Source organism: Toxorhynchites rutilus, chromosome 2 (genome assembly GCF_029784135.1).
Source record: "Toxorhynchites rutilus septentrionalis strain SRP chromosome 2, ASM2978413v1, whole genome shotgun sequence".
In the NCBI taxonomy this organism is placed as follows: Eukaryota; Metazoa; Arthropoda; class Insecta; order Diptera; family Culicidae; genus Toxorhynchites; species Toxorhynchites rutilus.
Window position 1 is genome coordinate 294,420,149 of NC_073745.1, and position 16,435 is coordinate 294,436,583.

At 40.3% G+C, this 16,435-nt stretch overlaps 1 protein-coding gene and 1 pseudogene across 2 annotated transcripts in view; both read right to left on the bottom strand.

Moving 5' to 3' along the window:
- LOC129770900 (zwei Ig domain protein zig-8) overlaps nt 1-16,435 on the bottom strand; it is a 702,824-nt gene that overhangs the window by 407,162 nt on the left and 279,227 nt on the right. The gene's annotated exons all lie outside the window — the stretch shown is intronic.
- On the bottom strand, nt 300-371 carry LOC129772329 (U4 spliceosomal RNA; annotated as a pseudogene).

The window sequence follows — 16,435 nt, forward strand, 5'->3', positions numbered from 1 at the left end:
TCCCGAAGACATCATGGCTGATTTCGCAGAACCGGACAGCATCTCAACGGCCAATAACCCGGTGTTTGAAATATCTCCGTCAATCATACTTCCGTTACCGAAAATGGTCACCCCGAGAGTCACGAAGAGAAAACGCCAAGCAGAAAAGGCAGCTGACATAACGTCTGCTCAATACGCTGACACTTTGAAGAAGGCGAAAGCATCGAAAGACATTAAATCCATAAAAACTATGGATGGGTTATACATATGATATAACCGCAAGGTTGACGTAGGACTGCCGTTGGCTTAATAAGCATTCGTGTTTTTCCAATTAGCAATAATCGCACCTCGGATGTTCCTCATTGGGTACGATATCGCTGCTGCGCAGAGCTATATTTTGTATGTATTGATTAAATTATTGATTAAACTAGTGAATGAATAAAACAATTTACGAATTCAATTGCAAACAAATCACAATTTAGGTCAATTCATGCATTATAGTAGTGGTTATCGCAGCAAATAAGTATCAACATTTTGCCTTATCATCAAACGGTATGCGTAGAAGTTGCAGGGTGGCCCCCCAATTTTAATTTTTGAATTCCCGCATTTTTCCCGACTTTTTCCTGCATGATTTCACAAAATTCCCAACTCACAGAAATGAAATTTAATAATATTGTGTCGTTTCGTTAGTTAAAAATTGATTTTTGAAACCCGAATTGCGAATGTTTTTTTACTTTATGTTTCCAAGTTCCGCATGTGACAAAAAATTGGACGGTGTGTATCTCAGCAACAGATTTTTGCTAAGATATTGGATTCAGGAGATACGGACGGAATTGTTTCTGGAATATATGTATCTGGAACCTGAATCGCCTTCAAACGTATCAGATCCACCCCATCTCTACTTACTCCGAATTCGAAAAATTCCATTTATTAGAACTGACCAGAACTTCATTGGTTTGAATGTGACCAATGAACATATTCCGAGCATTTCCCGGATACCTTCTATGATCAGTTCCTGAGTTGACCCCAAAAAAACATAACAAAAATATACAGAAAATCTATCTTGTTAAAAAAAACGCTGAATGAAAATGCTTAGCAGGAATAGGAGCATATGAGACGAGATGAAACAAATAACACAAAGTAAGTAGCATTTTTAATGACCCAGAATCTGTCTCTTTTTTGGTTAAAATGCATCCCATTTTTACCCAGAGCCTTATTTTAAGGACATGTTTCGACCCGTATGCTGGATATACATTTCAACTATCAACTACTATTTTTTCAATGATACGAATGTTTCTATTGGATGCCATAAGAAAACCATGAGAGAAAAGAAGTTGAATTAAACGTATTATGTTTATTGAGCGTTATTACAAATCCAGTTCAACTTTCAACACTTTTTGATCATTTAATTTTCTCTACCATCAAGCCTGCATCTTTCTGGGTTGTCAACCAACATCTTCGAGTTTTTAGCCTCGTTCGTGCCTTTCAAAGAAAATCCTCTCTCTTCAATGATGCATTGCCATGCGATAGGTTCAGAACTTTTTTCACAAACAAGGTCAAAACTGGAAGCTTCTTCTACGACTGAGCGATAATTCCCATCCAAGAGTTAGGCAATCTTTGATCTTTTATTTTATATGCAGACTATACAATTTCAGCAGAAGACGTTGGACACAATTGTCTATTCCCATTTTTAATTTAACTGCACAAACGCCGGGCAAATGTTGTTTATCGACGAATACTTCCAAGCATAACTCCGTCCGTTTCTTCGCTATATCCGGAAAATTGAAAATCACGTCCGGGTTAATACACGTTAGGTAACGAGTGCGATATGTCAAAGGGGATTGTATGGACAATTTCTTTAAAAATCCACAGTAGAACTCACGATAGCTGATACGAAATATTAGGACACCTTCTTAGGAAATTTTGCCGAATTCCTTGCTTGTTGATTGCGGATTTTAATACTTCCAGGTAGCAGTAGAATGGTTTCTGTGAGGTGCTTTATATTTCACTTTCAGTCGTTCGGATATCATAATTTTCTCCATAACACTCCACAAGTCCCGTTAGGTCATCGATAAGGAAAGGAACCATCGGTGCCTCTGTCTGACATTCACGCAAAAACTATTTAAGTGTCGATGCTGCCGTAACACAAAAAAATAATTTAAGTTATAGCAGCCTATATCCCATGGCATGTGCGACCATCTCGTACTTCTTTGATCGGAAAACTGATGCAAAACTCCGTTTAAAGTTTGGATGGCTTTCCTTAAGCTTATTCTTCTCTTATTTCCTTACCTCGCCGGCAGGATTTTTTGAAAAACAAAGATGCACACTGCTTAGAAAATTGTAATGCGCTAAAACACATGTAGTAACTTATTAGAGAATCGAAAAAAACACTGCGCAACAAAGTCCCGACTTCGTGAAACAATTCCCGACTTTTTGCGATGTATTGTTATTCCCGACTTTTTCCCGCTTTTCCCGAATGGGAATTCCGGAGTGTGATGGGAGTATAAAAGTACTGTCAAGATCCGCAATGCCGATTTTCCCAACTTATTGGTTTCGGAATCTGTGTTGGGAGAATACATTTCGGTTTGCAGAAACGCAAACGAGTAAAAAGTACCCACAACTTGCATCTATTTTGCAGTGCCGATTTTCCCAGGCTCCAGGTTTTGAAGTCTGTGTTAGGGAAACCTTCCGATTCGCAAAAACGCAAACGAGTACAAAAGTACCCGCTGCTTGCATCTAATTTGCAATGCCAGTTGCCCCTGGCTTCATGGTTTTGAAGTCTGTGTTAGGAAAACATCCCTCATTCCAGCGATGGTACCTCAATCGATGCGCAATCATAACTGAGTGGATTTCCGGACGACACTGGCTTTTATACCGATTGGTGTGATTTCAATAGCCTGTTTTGAAAGCAATTTTAAGGCTATTGAAACAAGTTTTTGGATCAAAAAGTAACAAGCATAGAACGCGTAGACATTTTATCTTTCGATTGAAGTGTATATCATACCATTTCGTTCACTTGCTTTGGAGCTATTAACGCTCAAAATCTCGTTCTCCGTCGTAACGCTTTTGTTTTCGAAATATTGAACTTACACCCCAGTATAGAAATGAAAGACGTAGTCCTACGTCAAAAAAGAACAAAAACAACGCTCTTCGAAGAAGCCTAAGCAAAATAAGGGCAAAGGGGACACCTCATCTGATATTCTATGCGAGAAATGCGGAAGCCAATTTTCTGATTCAGATTTCGGGACAGGTTGGACAATATGCTTACAATGCCTTTCATGGTTCCACGCTGAATGCTTTACTTCTGCTGCAACTATTTGTCAGAACTGCTATTGATTCTTCTTTTTCTCTTGTTTTTTTATTCCCACTGAAATTTGAATTAATTTAAATACTCAAATGAACATAAACCATTGATGAATTGTTTTTAATGCTTTATAAATAAACTTTCGTTTTGAAATATTTTTAAGTGTATCATTAAACTTTACAAATGAATTATCGTCTTCGTAGGAGGTCATTTAAAATATGCGTGGACAGGTTGTTGGCTATTTCAGATCCTTTTCCTTCCTTTGCGAGGACAATGGCCCGCAAAAATCCAGAAATTTTTGCATGGAGTGTATGTATTTGACCTCTTCTGTCGCTCCCTTCCAAGGATGAAATTGTCCACGAACAATATGAGTAGCCTGTCTAATCGTAGTGTAATTCAAGAACACTCCAATGCTGAAAACACTAAAATACGTACAAAAACTACAACTTTTCCGTAAGTGTCCATCTTTCCCGCCTTAGTGTCCGTCTTACCCATTCCAGATGTCCGTCTTTCCCGACCATGTGAAGAAATAGTATTTCGATGCATTTTTTTCAATGCCCCAGAATACATCAATGTTGGAATATATTTACTAGTATCAACGGTAATTATGATAGAAAAGGACCTGAAGTTTCAATTTGTACAACAACTGCGATCATGAATGCTATATATGTGTAAACATTGAGATTACACCTTAGGGTGTCCGTCTTTACCTACTTTCCCCTATGGGCATTCCACTCAATGAAAGAAGGAATAAGTGGAATACGTGGAAACGCGGATATGAGATCTGTTTGCGAGCAGCCAAGATCAAAGAGTGCTCTGAGAAAAAGGACTTGCTTCTAGCATACGGCGGGTTTGAATTACAAGAGATATTTTTCACTATCCCGGGGGCGGATATTGCGGAGGATAAGGATAAAACGGTTGATCCCTACCAGGTTGCTATCGATTAGCTTGACAGTTATTTCGCGCCACAACGTCATGAAGCTCATGAACGTTATATTTTCAGGGGTATGAAGCCTGAAACGGACGAAACGTTGGAAAAATTCCTAATGCGAGTGCAGATGCATGCAAACAAGTGCAACTTTGGAGAGACGCCGTGAGAGAGATCTGGTATCGCAGTTATCGACAAAATATTACAGTTTGTCCTGATACAGTTGCGTAAGAAATTATTACAATCGTCGGATTTGACATAGGATAAGGTAGTGAAGCAAATCAATGCATGTTTGGCTACACGTTCAATGAGTGATCAAATGTCAGGGCAAGTCAAATCAGTACCAGTCAGTACCGACATGGTACAACGCGTTCAAGCGGTCTGCAAGTTCTGTCGTCGTACATACGACGTGAATCAAATTCGAGGTTGCGTTACTTTCTGTGTGTCAGAGATAGGAAATTGCGTTACGTAAGGGGGGGAGGAGGTCCAAAGTCCGGATTTTTAGCGTTACGTAATTTGTGCACGACGCCTAAGCGAGGACATTTCCGAGCAGTTTGTTCCGAATAGAGCGTTCTGTACGTCAAGGTGATCCGTTGTCCATGCTTCTTTTCGTGATATATCTGCATCCACTACTTACATATTTGGAGCGTATATGTGGTGATGATTTATGCGTTGCGTACGCCGATGACATTACGGCGATCGCAACTTCAACGTCAACAATGGAACGTATTTTCAAAGTATTTGGCGATTTCGAGATAGTAGCTGGAGCAAAACTCAATCGTCAAAAAACAGTGGCAATAGATGTCGGTTTCATCAATGGAGATCCGCTGACGATACCAGGGCTGCAGACAACAGAGAAGGTTAAGGTGTTGGGCATTATTTTTGTCAATTCAGTGCGACTGATGGCAAAATTGAACTGGGACACTTTGATATCCAGAATTGCGCAAATAATGTGGATGCATAACATGCGATCCCTAAATTTACAACAGAAGGTTATACTGCTGAACACGTTTATCACAGCAAAGGCGTGGTACGTCGCATCGATATTACCACCACAGTGCATTCATACTGCGAAACTGACTGCGATGATGGGAACTTTCCTATTTCGTGGTTTGCCAGCACGTGTCCCAATGCAACAATTGGCGCGTAGCAAAGAACAAGGCGGACTTAAGCTACACTTACCGGTAATCAAAAGCAAGGCACTTCTGGTCAATCGCCACTTGAAAGAAATCAATTCAATGCCGTTTTTTCAATCCGTATTGATCCAAAACATCCCCTATCCCGCTGAATGTCCCTGTTTGAAAATCATGTGTCAACAGATCGTCTTGCTGCCGCAGCATATGCAGCAAAATCCCACCTGCGACCAAATACACAGATTATATCTGGAACAACTGGAACCGCCTAGAATGGAACGAAAATACCCGAGCCAAAACTGGAAGCAAATCTGGCTAAACATTTCCACGAAAAAAATGTCATCGAGCCAGCGCAATGACCTTTATCTGTTGGTGAATGAAAAGACAGAACATCGTAGATTGTTCAACATCATCGGGCGAGCGAGCGATCAGAATTGTGAACGCTGCATCGCGACTACGGAGACGCTGAAGCATAAGTTCAGCGAGTGCCCCAGAGTGACTGCAGCATGGCGGTACATGCAACAGCGATTTACGACGACACTGGGTGGGTGGCGAAGACTCACATTTGACGATCTTTTACGACCGGTACTACACGGTATACACATCGCACCAGCAAGTAAAATTGAAATTCTGAGGTTATTCATAATCTATACAAACTATATCAAAAATCATAACAATGCAATAGATATCAGTGAACTTGAATTCTTTTTAAATTATAATGAATTTGTGATGTAAATACTAGAAATAAATAAACAATACTTGACAAAAAAAAAAAAAAATTATCGCACCAAAGAAATTTCCCGAATTAATACTTCATCCTTCCAACCCGATAAGCGATGTTTCAATCAGGCGTATCCTACGAATTCGTCCAGTGATTATATTCGAACAAAAAGGCATCTTCAGTTCGACGGCTTCATACCATAGACGATACGGATATGGACGAAAATGTCGAATTAGTTGAGACTATGGTCCGAAACGGAGTAAAATCTACTAGACACGGTCAACACCCTGATAAGAAGTTCCGAGCATATGCACAAAAGGACTATCTGAACGTTACCAATAAGTTCGAATCTGATATTGTCATCGATGATGGAAGCGAACAGTTGAAAACTGCGGCATGTTTCTACGTAGTAGAAGGGAGACCTCAGTCGTTACTGGGTAAAAAGACAGCGAAAGAACTTGGAGTGTTGATCGTTGGACTTCCAAGTCGACAGCAGCTGGTTCATCAAGTTGAAGTTGTAAGACTATTCCCCAGCATTCGAGGAGTTAAAATTCATATCCCAGTTGATAGATCGGTGCAGCCGGTATCACAACGACTGCGAAGACTGCCGTTTGCCACGTTGGAGAAAGTCGACGGAAAACTCAAGGAGCTTTTGGCCAAGGACACCATCGAGAGAGTGTCAGAACCAAGCCGTTGGGTTTCGCCAATGGTTATCGTCATAAAGGACAACGGGGACATCAGATTGTGCATCGATATGCGACAAGTCAATAAGGCGATCTTGCGAGAAACACATCCTCTTCCAACGATCGGAGATATTCGCTGGAAGTTTAATGGTGCGGTATGTTTTTCTCGGTTGGATATAAAGGATGCATTTTATCAATTAGAACTGGACGATGAGAGTAAACCGTTAACCACGTTCATAACACACAAAGGTAAAGATAACTTAGACCATTAATGTTTGTGTGGGGTGCGATCGAAAAAATCACATAGAAAAAACTAACGTTGCAGACCCCTCGTCACGCCTGTCGAACGTTTGAAGCGAAACCATTCGATCCGGATTGTGATGTCTACGTTCGAAGTGTATTGGAACATGCAGCTGTTGATGTGAATGAATTGGAAGTGGCGTCCGGAAATGATTTAGAACTGAATGAGCTCCGAGAGTTCCTAAATCGTGGTGTTTGGAATTATACTTCACAGCAAATCAAACCATATCACGCTTTCCGTAACGAATTAGGCAAGGTGGGAGACCTTGTTGTGAGAGGATCTAGATTGATTGTACCGAAATCACTAAGATATAGAATGTTGAATCTGGCACATGAGGGCCATCCAGGGCGAACTAAAATGCAACAGCGACTTCGACAAACTTGTTGGTGGCCAGGTATGGATGATTCTGTGGCTAGAGTTGTCGATTCTTGTTCCGGATGCAGGTTAGTAAGTCAACCTGAGCGTCCCGAACCTATGCAACGTCGGAAGTTACCTGAGTCACCATGGATAGATGTGGCAATCGATTTTCTCGGACCCCTACCTGCAGGGTATTACCTACTCGTCATCATTGATTATTTTAGCCGATACAAAGAGGTAGAAGTCCTCTGGAAAATAACTGCATGTGAAACGGCTAATCGTCTGGAAAGCATTTTTGTGAGACTTGGTTATCCCCGAACTATTACTCTGGACAATGGGCGTCAATTTGTCAGTAATGAGTTTGATGAATATTGCAAGACTCGGGGAATAGTTCTCAATAGAACAACACCTTACTGGCATCAAGAGAACGGGTTGGTCGAACGCCAGAATCGTTCTTTGGTGAAACGATTGAAAATCAGTCAAGCTTTGAAAGAGGATTGGAAGCAAGATCTGTTCACATACTTATCCATTTATTACTCGACACCGCAAAGCACTACAGGAAAGACACTAACCGAATTAATGTATGGAAGGAACATAAGAACCAAGCTACCGTCTCTGCAAGACATAACCACGGCGGTTCCACTCACTGATTTTGCTGATCGTGATCAACAAGCCAAGGAAAAAGGGAAAGAGAGAAGATGTTAGACGCAGAGCAAAACCTTTAGGTCTGGTGATAAGGTTTTGGTAGAAAATTTACTACCTGATAATAAGCTCACACCGACCTACAATCCGTCGGTTATGACAGTCACTGCGAAAGAAGGAGCATGAGTTACAGTTGAAGATAATAATAGGAGAGTTTATCAGAGGAACTGTAGTCACCTTAAGAAGCTAGGTCCAGAGCAAAATTATGTAGATAAAGGTAAATAATACCATTGTTATTTCTGTGTATTTGTTTATATTTCATTTCACGCGAAGCTCTCAACGTGATGGCACCGGTCGATGATCATCATGAAGTCGAACGTCTACGAAGCTCCGAATTACTCATGGAAAGACCCGATGAAATTTCAACAACCGCAGCTGATTTATCAAGTGATCCTGCGTCGCCACTTGCGGCTTCGTCCAGTCCAGTCGTCACCATGCCATCAGAAGGAGGAAGGGCCCGCAGGAACACAAGGATGCCAAATCGTTTCAATGATTGTGTCATGGAGTATTAAATCAAACATTTGAATGTTCTTTAATTCCATCTTTTGAGAAGGGGAGATTTGCATAGGCGATTTTGAGGTATTCAAAGCTGTTCTAGCTATTTCCCGCTTATCCCGGTCAGACAGCTTCGATTTAAGCTCTTTCCTTCTTACCGTATCCTTGAGGATTCGCCAAATTATTGAGCACTACTGGATGGGATCGAACAATCCGACGAGCAATTTCTCTGATATCAACATTTTCTTGGTGAAATGCATCGATTTGACTTTCTTCTCTCTCTGTGAGCACTTTTCCCTTCGGCATTTTCCAGATGTATTTGATTGAAACGAAAAATGTAACTGGTCTTATAGAAACTTGACAGTTGAAAAATACGAAAACATTCGTTACGCTCAGCGCTTGCACACACAAATATGAAAATCATGCAGTGTATGGTAGTCTCCAATACCTACACACTAAAATATATATTGAAGCATTGTTTGTTTGAAATGCCACAAAGCAGCAAGATCATCATCTGGTCTTATAGAAGTTGAACGGAGTGTAGGCGCCAATGATGGTCGTTCCTTAGCGGCGACCAGTGACATGAATTTAATAGTATAGTTGAGCCAGTACTGTTGAAACTTTATAAAATGCCGCACGCTTCTTCCCAATGCTTTGACACTCTTGGCTGAGGGAAACGAGGCAATCATTGACGACCTTCTCCAGCGAATTTATTTTTTTCCCCGGAAAAAAAAGAAATAGATGGCCCAACGCAATAACATTTCCGTGTGCTCGAGAGCAGGTGATGTGGAACACAAGAAAGCAAAACTCCATCAGTAAGACTAGGCCAATCAAACTCATTCACCGTTAAATCGATGTTCCGTCTTTGTATCGATTTCGAATTCCAATTTCCTGTCGTTCCGGTAACTCGTCTGTGTTTAATGGTCACGGTAACATGCCGTTGTTTTCGTGGACGAATTTCGAACAGATTTTGGGCCCGTGGCATATTTGCTTCAGTATTGACAATTTTTCTATCAATTGCTTCCAGGAAATTGATTGCTTGTTAGAATTCTTCCACAAACACATTCAAATGAGTTCGAGGGCTCGAGAGCTTCGTTTATAAATTGAATTTCACCTAATAATGTTTCTACCATCGCATCCGTCAGAAGGTTTTCCCGCCACAATTAGATCAATAAAACACCGGGCCGCTAATTTCCCCTAAGAGGCACATAATTGTGAAACCCGGTTGTAATTTTTGCAAAATTGGCTGCACACGGAATGAATCCGATTCGTCAAGCCAAGTGTATGACACAAATCATAAACTCGCTTGCTGCTTCAGTTGGCGTCAGTCAAGCTTCCATGGGCCATCCCACCCACAACCCACCATTTACAGCGTTCCACCTGTGTCGTCGTCGTGAACACCACAACATCCGACTAGGGAAGACTGAAGTCAGCAGCCTCACGATGATTTGTTGCTCAATATCCTGCGAATATTTTAGTGGTCTCCGCAAGCGACACAGCACTTTCACTCATTTTCTGCGCTGCCTGTTTTCCTGTGTGGTAACCCTACACCTATCCGTCCCCCACCCATCCACGACAGTGGAGAAAAACTCTCCAACTCTCGGTCTCGAGTGGAGATTTATATTCATCAAAGCTACATGTTCTCTTCACTCTTCACTCGAGGCACTCTTAGCTCGATTCGGTTTGTTGTAATGCAAACGATGCGTGCTCTTGGTGATCTTGGTGCCAAAGTTGTACACACAAAAAAGGAAAGCTTTCCATGAGCTGAGGAAAAAGAGGAAGTGGGCGAAAAAAAACCATGCGAACGCCCCATAAATCTGAACGCAAGGCAAGACTTTGGATGGATACGAGAATTAGAAGTCAGGGAAAAAAGAGAGGCTCACTTATTCCAAGACATACACTCATTTCGAGAGGAAATTCGGGTACCCTCAGCCTCTTGGCTTCGGGCTTTATTGTGTGATTAATAGGCCATTAACGAGAGAATAGAGGAAGCGATGGGGCCCCATTCCGGCGAATAGACTCGAGGCTCGAGGCTAAAAACGAAAGACAACCTAAAAGTCTCTCGGAAGAACTCGGAAGCATATTGAACGAAACGGAGCCTGCGGGGAGGAAACACCGAGAGGGGCAACTTCCTGACGAGCTTCGAAAAACCAGCTTGTGATCCGGCTTTCGCTTGATTAGGAGTGTATATGTTTCCTACACGAGATTCTTTCCTTTCAACTTAGTTTTTTTTGTCCGGATCTCACGCAGCCTTCATGTGGCTTGATGCCAATTAAAAGCGAATACATTAGAGTTCTACTTTAGTGGCTCGAAATTCATATTTTTTTAGATGTGATGGCAGAATATGCCATCATGAAAGTATTTCTTGTAACAAAATAAAAAAAAAACAGAACCTAGTTATGGAGGGAATAAGCTTAATATCAGCTGGTAGTAGGTTTCAAAATGTGATGCCTTGTACGAATAGAGTTTTTCGATAATGAGACGTGCGAGAACGAGGTGATAAAAAGTTCCTTCTACGAATGCTTTTAGCAGGCTGTAATTTTTCGAATAAGTACAATGGTGATGCTGTATTCATAATTTTGAAAATGGTTATACACGATCGCAATTTATGCAAATCGTCAAATCGGCAACCTATTAATTGCTGTTGGAGATGAGTAACTCTGCAGAAACTGTATAAGTTGAACACGTATCGAACACAGCAATAAGGGCAATACGTAGTCGATTCAATGCCATGACAGATGCATTCAAAAGAAAAACGTCACCATACATGAAATGTGGTAGTAATAGGGATTTGAATAATTTCATTTTCAGTCACATAGCCGCACAATGTACAAAAATCTACAATGGGCTAAGGTTACTAAGAATCTCTTCAAGCAAACTATCTACAGTTATCAGGTAGTTTGCTTGAAGAGATTCTTAGTAACCTTAGCCCATTGTAGATTTTTGTACATTGTGCGGCTATCTGACTCTCCCATTCAAAATTATTCTGTTTAAGAAAGCTTTGGACACATATTTTATAGTGTCGGTGCCAAGTTTTATTTCAGGATTAATGTTCAGATGAAGATTTCTCTTAATAAGCATCACTTTGGTTTTTGATGAATTTATGGGCAGTAAATTTCCTTCAGACCAGTTCATTATTCTAGATAAGTCATCGTTGATAATGGTGGCCATCGTTGTTAAGGAAAGGTCAACAGCGTAAAAATATAATTGCACATCATCAGCGAACATGTGAATTTTACAGTTTTTGAGAACTCCTGGCAAGTCATTAATACATCGAGAATAGGAGAGGCCCTGAAATGGATCCCTGTGGGACACCAGACATGATATCTATTCTATTTGAGAAAGTCCCATTTGTGGATACCACTTGCGATCTGCATGAAAAATATGAATGTAAGAGACTTATTGCAGACCTAGAAAACATAAACTTTTCAGATAATTTCTGCAATAGTTTTGAATGAGACACCCTATCTATGGCCTTAGAGAAATCAATTAACAATAGAAAGACAACGCTTTTTTGACGTAGGAATACGTCTTTCATTTCTATACCGGGGTGTAAAACCAAAGTTTCGAGAACGAAAGCGTTACGCTGGAGACCGAGATTTTGAGCGTTAATAGCTCTTGAACAACTGAACGAAATGGTATGATAAACACTTCATTTGAAAGATAAAATGTCTACGCGTCATATACTTGTTACTTTTTCATCCAAAAACTTGTTTCAATAGTCTTAAAATTGCTTTCAAAATAGGCTATTGAAATCAAAAATCGGTATATAAGCGAGCGGCGCTCGTAAACCCACTCAGTTATGATTGAACAGCGATTGGAGCATGTTGTCGCTGTTGTTGTGAAGCTAATTTCGTTTATCATGAATGCGCTGATGAACGGTGTCACCAAGAGCCTGTTTGTGCACCTAAGGCCAAAAGGGAATCCATCAGGAGGAGAGTAATGCCACGGTTCCGCTTGAAACATCGGAGCAGCCGCCACACACACACACACATACACGCGCGGAATTCTCGTTGCTATCATCGTTGCTGAAAAATAATCTGCCAGTTCCCCTGGGAATTGAAAAATACATTCCTGCGAAATAGTTTATTTTAATGTTTTCTATCCATATAACACTGCAACCAAATACATTTGGTTTTGTTATTTTTCAATCAATCGCAATTAACAGGAAAGCTTCTGAATATTCCCCCATCAGTGGAAATTTTCGTATCCAATATTGGATGCATAACATGAAAAACGGAAAATGTTTCACATCGCGAAAATCAAGTCATTTTCGAGCGATTATTTGCTTTCTACTCATATAATGCTTCGACCAAATACATTTCGTTTTGGATTTTTTCAATCAAGTGCGATCAACGTAAGACCACATCTTTCGGCAATTTATTAGAGGTGCAATGAATATTTAGGAATTCCCGCTCTACGCGCACTGGCAAACAATGTTTACTCAACAATTTCTCAAACTAGAAATGGGTGTTGTGAGAGAGGATTAGCGAACGCGAAAACGACAAACGGGAGAAAGATACGTTTGGAGGTTGAAGGAAATTGGCAGAAAACTTCTTCATTCTATCATTCAAATAATGTGATTCATACCACATCGTTTTGCCAGAAAGAGATTATTAATGCTCAAAGGAGGAATCGAGTCCTCCGAGGAAATTACCCAGCGCAAATTAGAGTCGACTATCGATTGCGGCATTCGTACACAAATAATTTTACAATGCAGTTTCACCAAAGTGATTTCTTCGGATATATTCACTACATCATGTCATGTATTTCATATTCTTCATAAGGAAATCCATATCCATGGCACCTATCGGTAACGAATTATTATCGAAACCACGATTTTCGCTAAATGCTCCTTTCAGTTCGGCCTGTAAAAAACTTTTCTGTACTCTAATCCATCAAATTTGGAGCCCTGAAAAGGGCCGTTGATTATATGCTAAGCTAATATAGCACGCTCTCCTCGGATACGATGGGCCAGCTGGATGTCCTTGGGCATGATGTGACGCGTTTTGCATGGATAGCACACAAATTGGTATCTTCGAATAAGCCTCCTGCAGCGTCATAACCGCGGAACTTTGGAAGCGCAAGTCGGTTTTGAAGTCCTGAGCAATTCCACGAACCAAATGCTGCAAAGGTAGCTTGCGGATCAGCAATTCGGTCGATATCTGATAGCGACGAGTTTCATGCGAAGTTCACGGTCGATAGCGATGTGGCTTCTCCACCTATCCTGCTACTGGTGCGCTTATCCGAGCTGACTTCGTGTGCCTTACCACCGAATGACTAACGAGCTCGAGTCCTCACGGTGCGAGAGTAGAGTAAGAAATAAACGAAAGCAAAGGAAGCGTAATTTTATAAACCATAAAAGTATAGAATCTAAATCCCACCCTTATTATATTCGTGAGTATACAGTAAGCTTATACAATAAAGAGGGTGGGGTTTACATTCGATTCTTTTATGTTTTATAAAATGACACTTCCCTTGCTTTCGTTCATTTCTTACTCTACTCTCGCACCGTGAGGACTCGTTTCATCGGGACTAAGCAGACAGCTCGTTAGTCTTTCGGTGGTAAGGCACCACGAAAGCAGCTCGGATAAGCGCATCAGCCGCAGGAAGCGTGAAGAAGCCACATCGCTATCGACCGGGAACTTCGCATGAAATTCGTCGCTATCAGAAGTCGACCGAATTGCTGATCCGCAAGCTACCTTTGCAGCATTTGGTTCGTGGAATTGCTCAGGACTTCAAAACCGACTTGCGCTTCCAAAGTTCCGCGGTTATGACGCTGCAGGAGGCTTATTAGAAGACACCAATTTGTGTGCTATCCATGCAAAACGCGTCACATCATGCCCAAGGACATCCAGCTGACCCATCGTATCCGAGGAGAGCGTGCTATATTAGCTTAGCATATAATCAACAGCCCTTTTCAGGGCTCCAAATTTGATGGATTAGAGTTCAGAAAAGTTTTTATCAATTGCAGAGTGGACATCATTATGTACCTTTAGAAAAGCACTTGTAGTGCTATGACCAGTGCGAAACCCAGATTGATTTGGAGATAATAAACTGTGTGTACAAAAAAAATCGTTCATTAGGGATTTCAAGATTCAAACAAACACTTTTGAAAGTGCGCACAAGATACTGATAGGTCGCAGATTGCTTACATCATTACTTTTAGGGTTTTTACGAATAGGAATAACTATACTCAACTTCCAAACACTAAGATATTTTGAGGAAGAAATAATCAAGGTCAATATTCCAGTTATTGTTGGCAAAAAGTGAGATAATATCAGAAGAATAAACTTAAGCGGTACATTATCAAGGCCCACGGCATTAGATTTTACAGCAGTGATCCCTAGAATAACATCATAATCATGAATTGAAGAAAACTTAAACCCATTATCATTCAGTGGTGGAACTGATGTAAAATTTCTATCCTGAAAAAAATTGTTCCGAAGTATTCATTAATCTGGTTACTCGAATTTATTAACGGGATAGCGCTTGAAGACGTAAGCAATACATTGATCATTTTTAGTTTATTTCATAATTCCTTACTGGAGTTAGAGGAATCAATTCGGCTAGATACATAGTTTGATTTAGCGACATTTATTAAATTAGTAACTCGGTTCCGTAATCGTTTATATTGCACATGATTATCAGAGGTACGGTTCGATACCCACATACGATAGGCAATATTTCGCTGGTAAACCATGGATTACGCCTAGGTTTACAATAGCGAATAGGAATAAAATTGTCATATGGTTTAACTAATATATCATTGAATAAATCAACTGCTATATTTGGATCATCAATGCTCTCAAATAATGACCAGTTAACCAAATTGACTGCATTCAAAAGTTCACTCGTATTTACATTTTTATAATCACGGTAAGTATAAACCTCCGATACTGGAGCGCGGGACACATCAAGCGATGCGAAAATAATGTCATGATTTGAAAACACAGGAGCAGACACCTGATGACAGGTGCCAACAAAATTCAAATTGGATGAGAAGATCGAATCAATTTGTGAACAACCGTTGGAATGGTAGTCCGTGGGTTCGTGGGTTAATTGCCGGTGACGCTTAGTAATTTAGAAGTTTTTGTACAATTCTTTTTAAGGTCAGTATTGAAATCACCTATAATAACGGTGTTGAGGTAATTCAAAGAAAACTCAGTGAGCTTATCGAACAGAATTTCAGAACAATCTGAATTAGGAGGGTTGTAAACCGTAGCTAACAAAAATAAATATTCCGTACGATTGGAATAATGGACTTCTGCAGAAAATTCAGATGAACATAACACTCTACATGAAATATCAACTATAGTAAATAATAATGCCACCTCCGCGGCTGTACAATCGATCGTGTCTTATCAGATTATAACCTTCAACAGCAATTAATCCATCAGCTATACCATTGGTAAACCATGTTTCTGTAACACAAATAATATCAATTTTACTATTCGAAAAACACATCTTAAACTCGTAAAATTTGGTTAATGGCGCGCACACATACTCTGTATATTGACGTGACAAATGTTTAGCTTGTTAGAGTCCAAGCACAATTCATCACAACTCGAGGAATACATGAACTCTCCCTATCCCTACGGGCCTCTCTTTGATCAGCTGGCATTGAGCACAGACTTAAAGCAAAGGTAACTTGGAATATACATAGCAAGGCTCAACGCAATGAAATCAGCAAATTTTAGACTAGTAAGAGCAAGATATTTATAATCAATTTTATACATAATTGTTCTCATTTTTTAATAAACTTGTATTCAACCTGTGTGATTTGGAAATTCATGTGACTCAAACGAAGTAAGAAAGAATTGAGTAGTTCA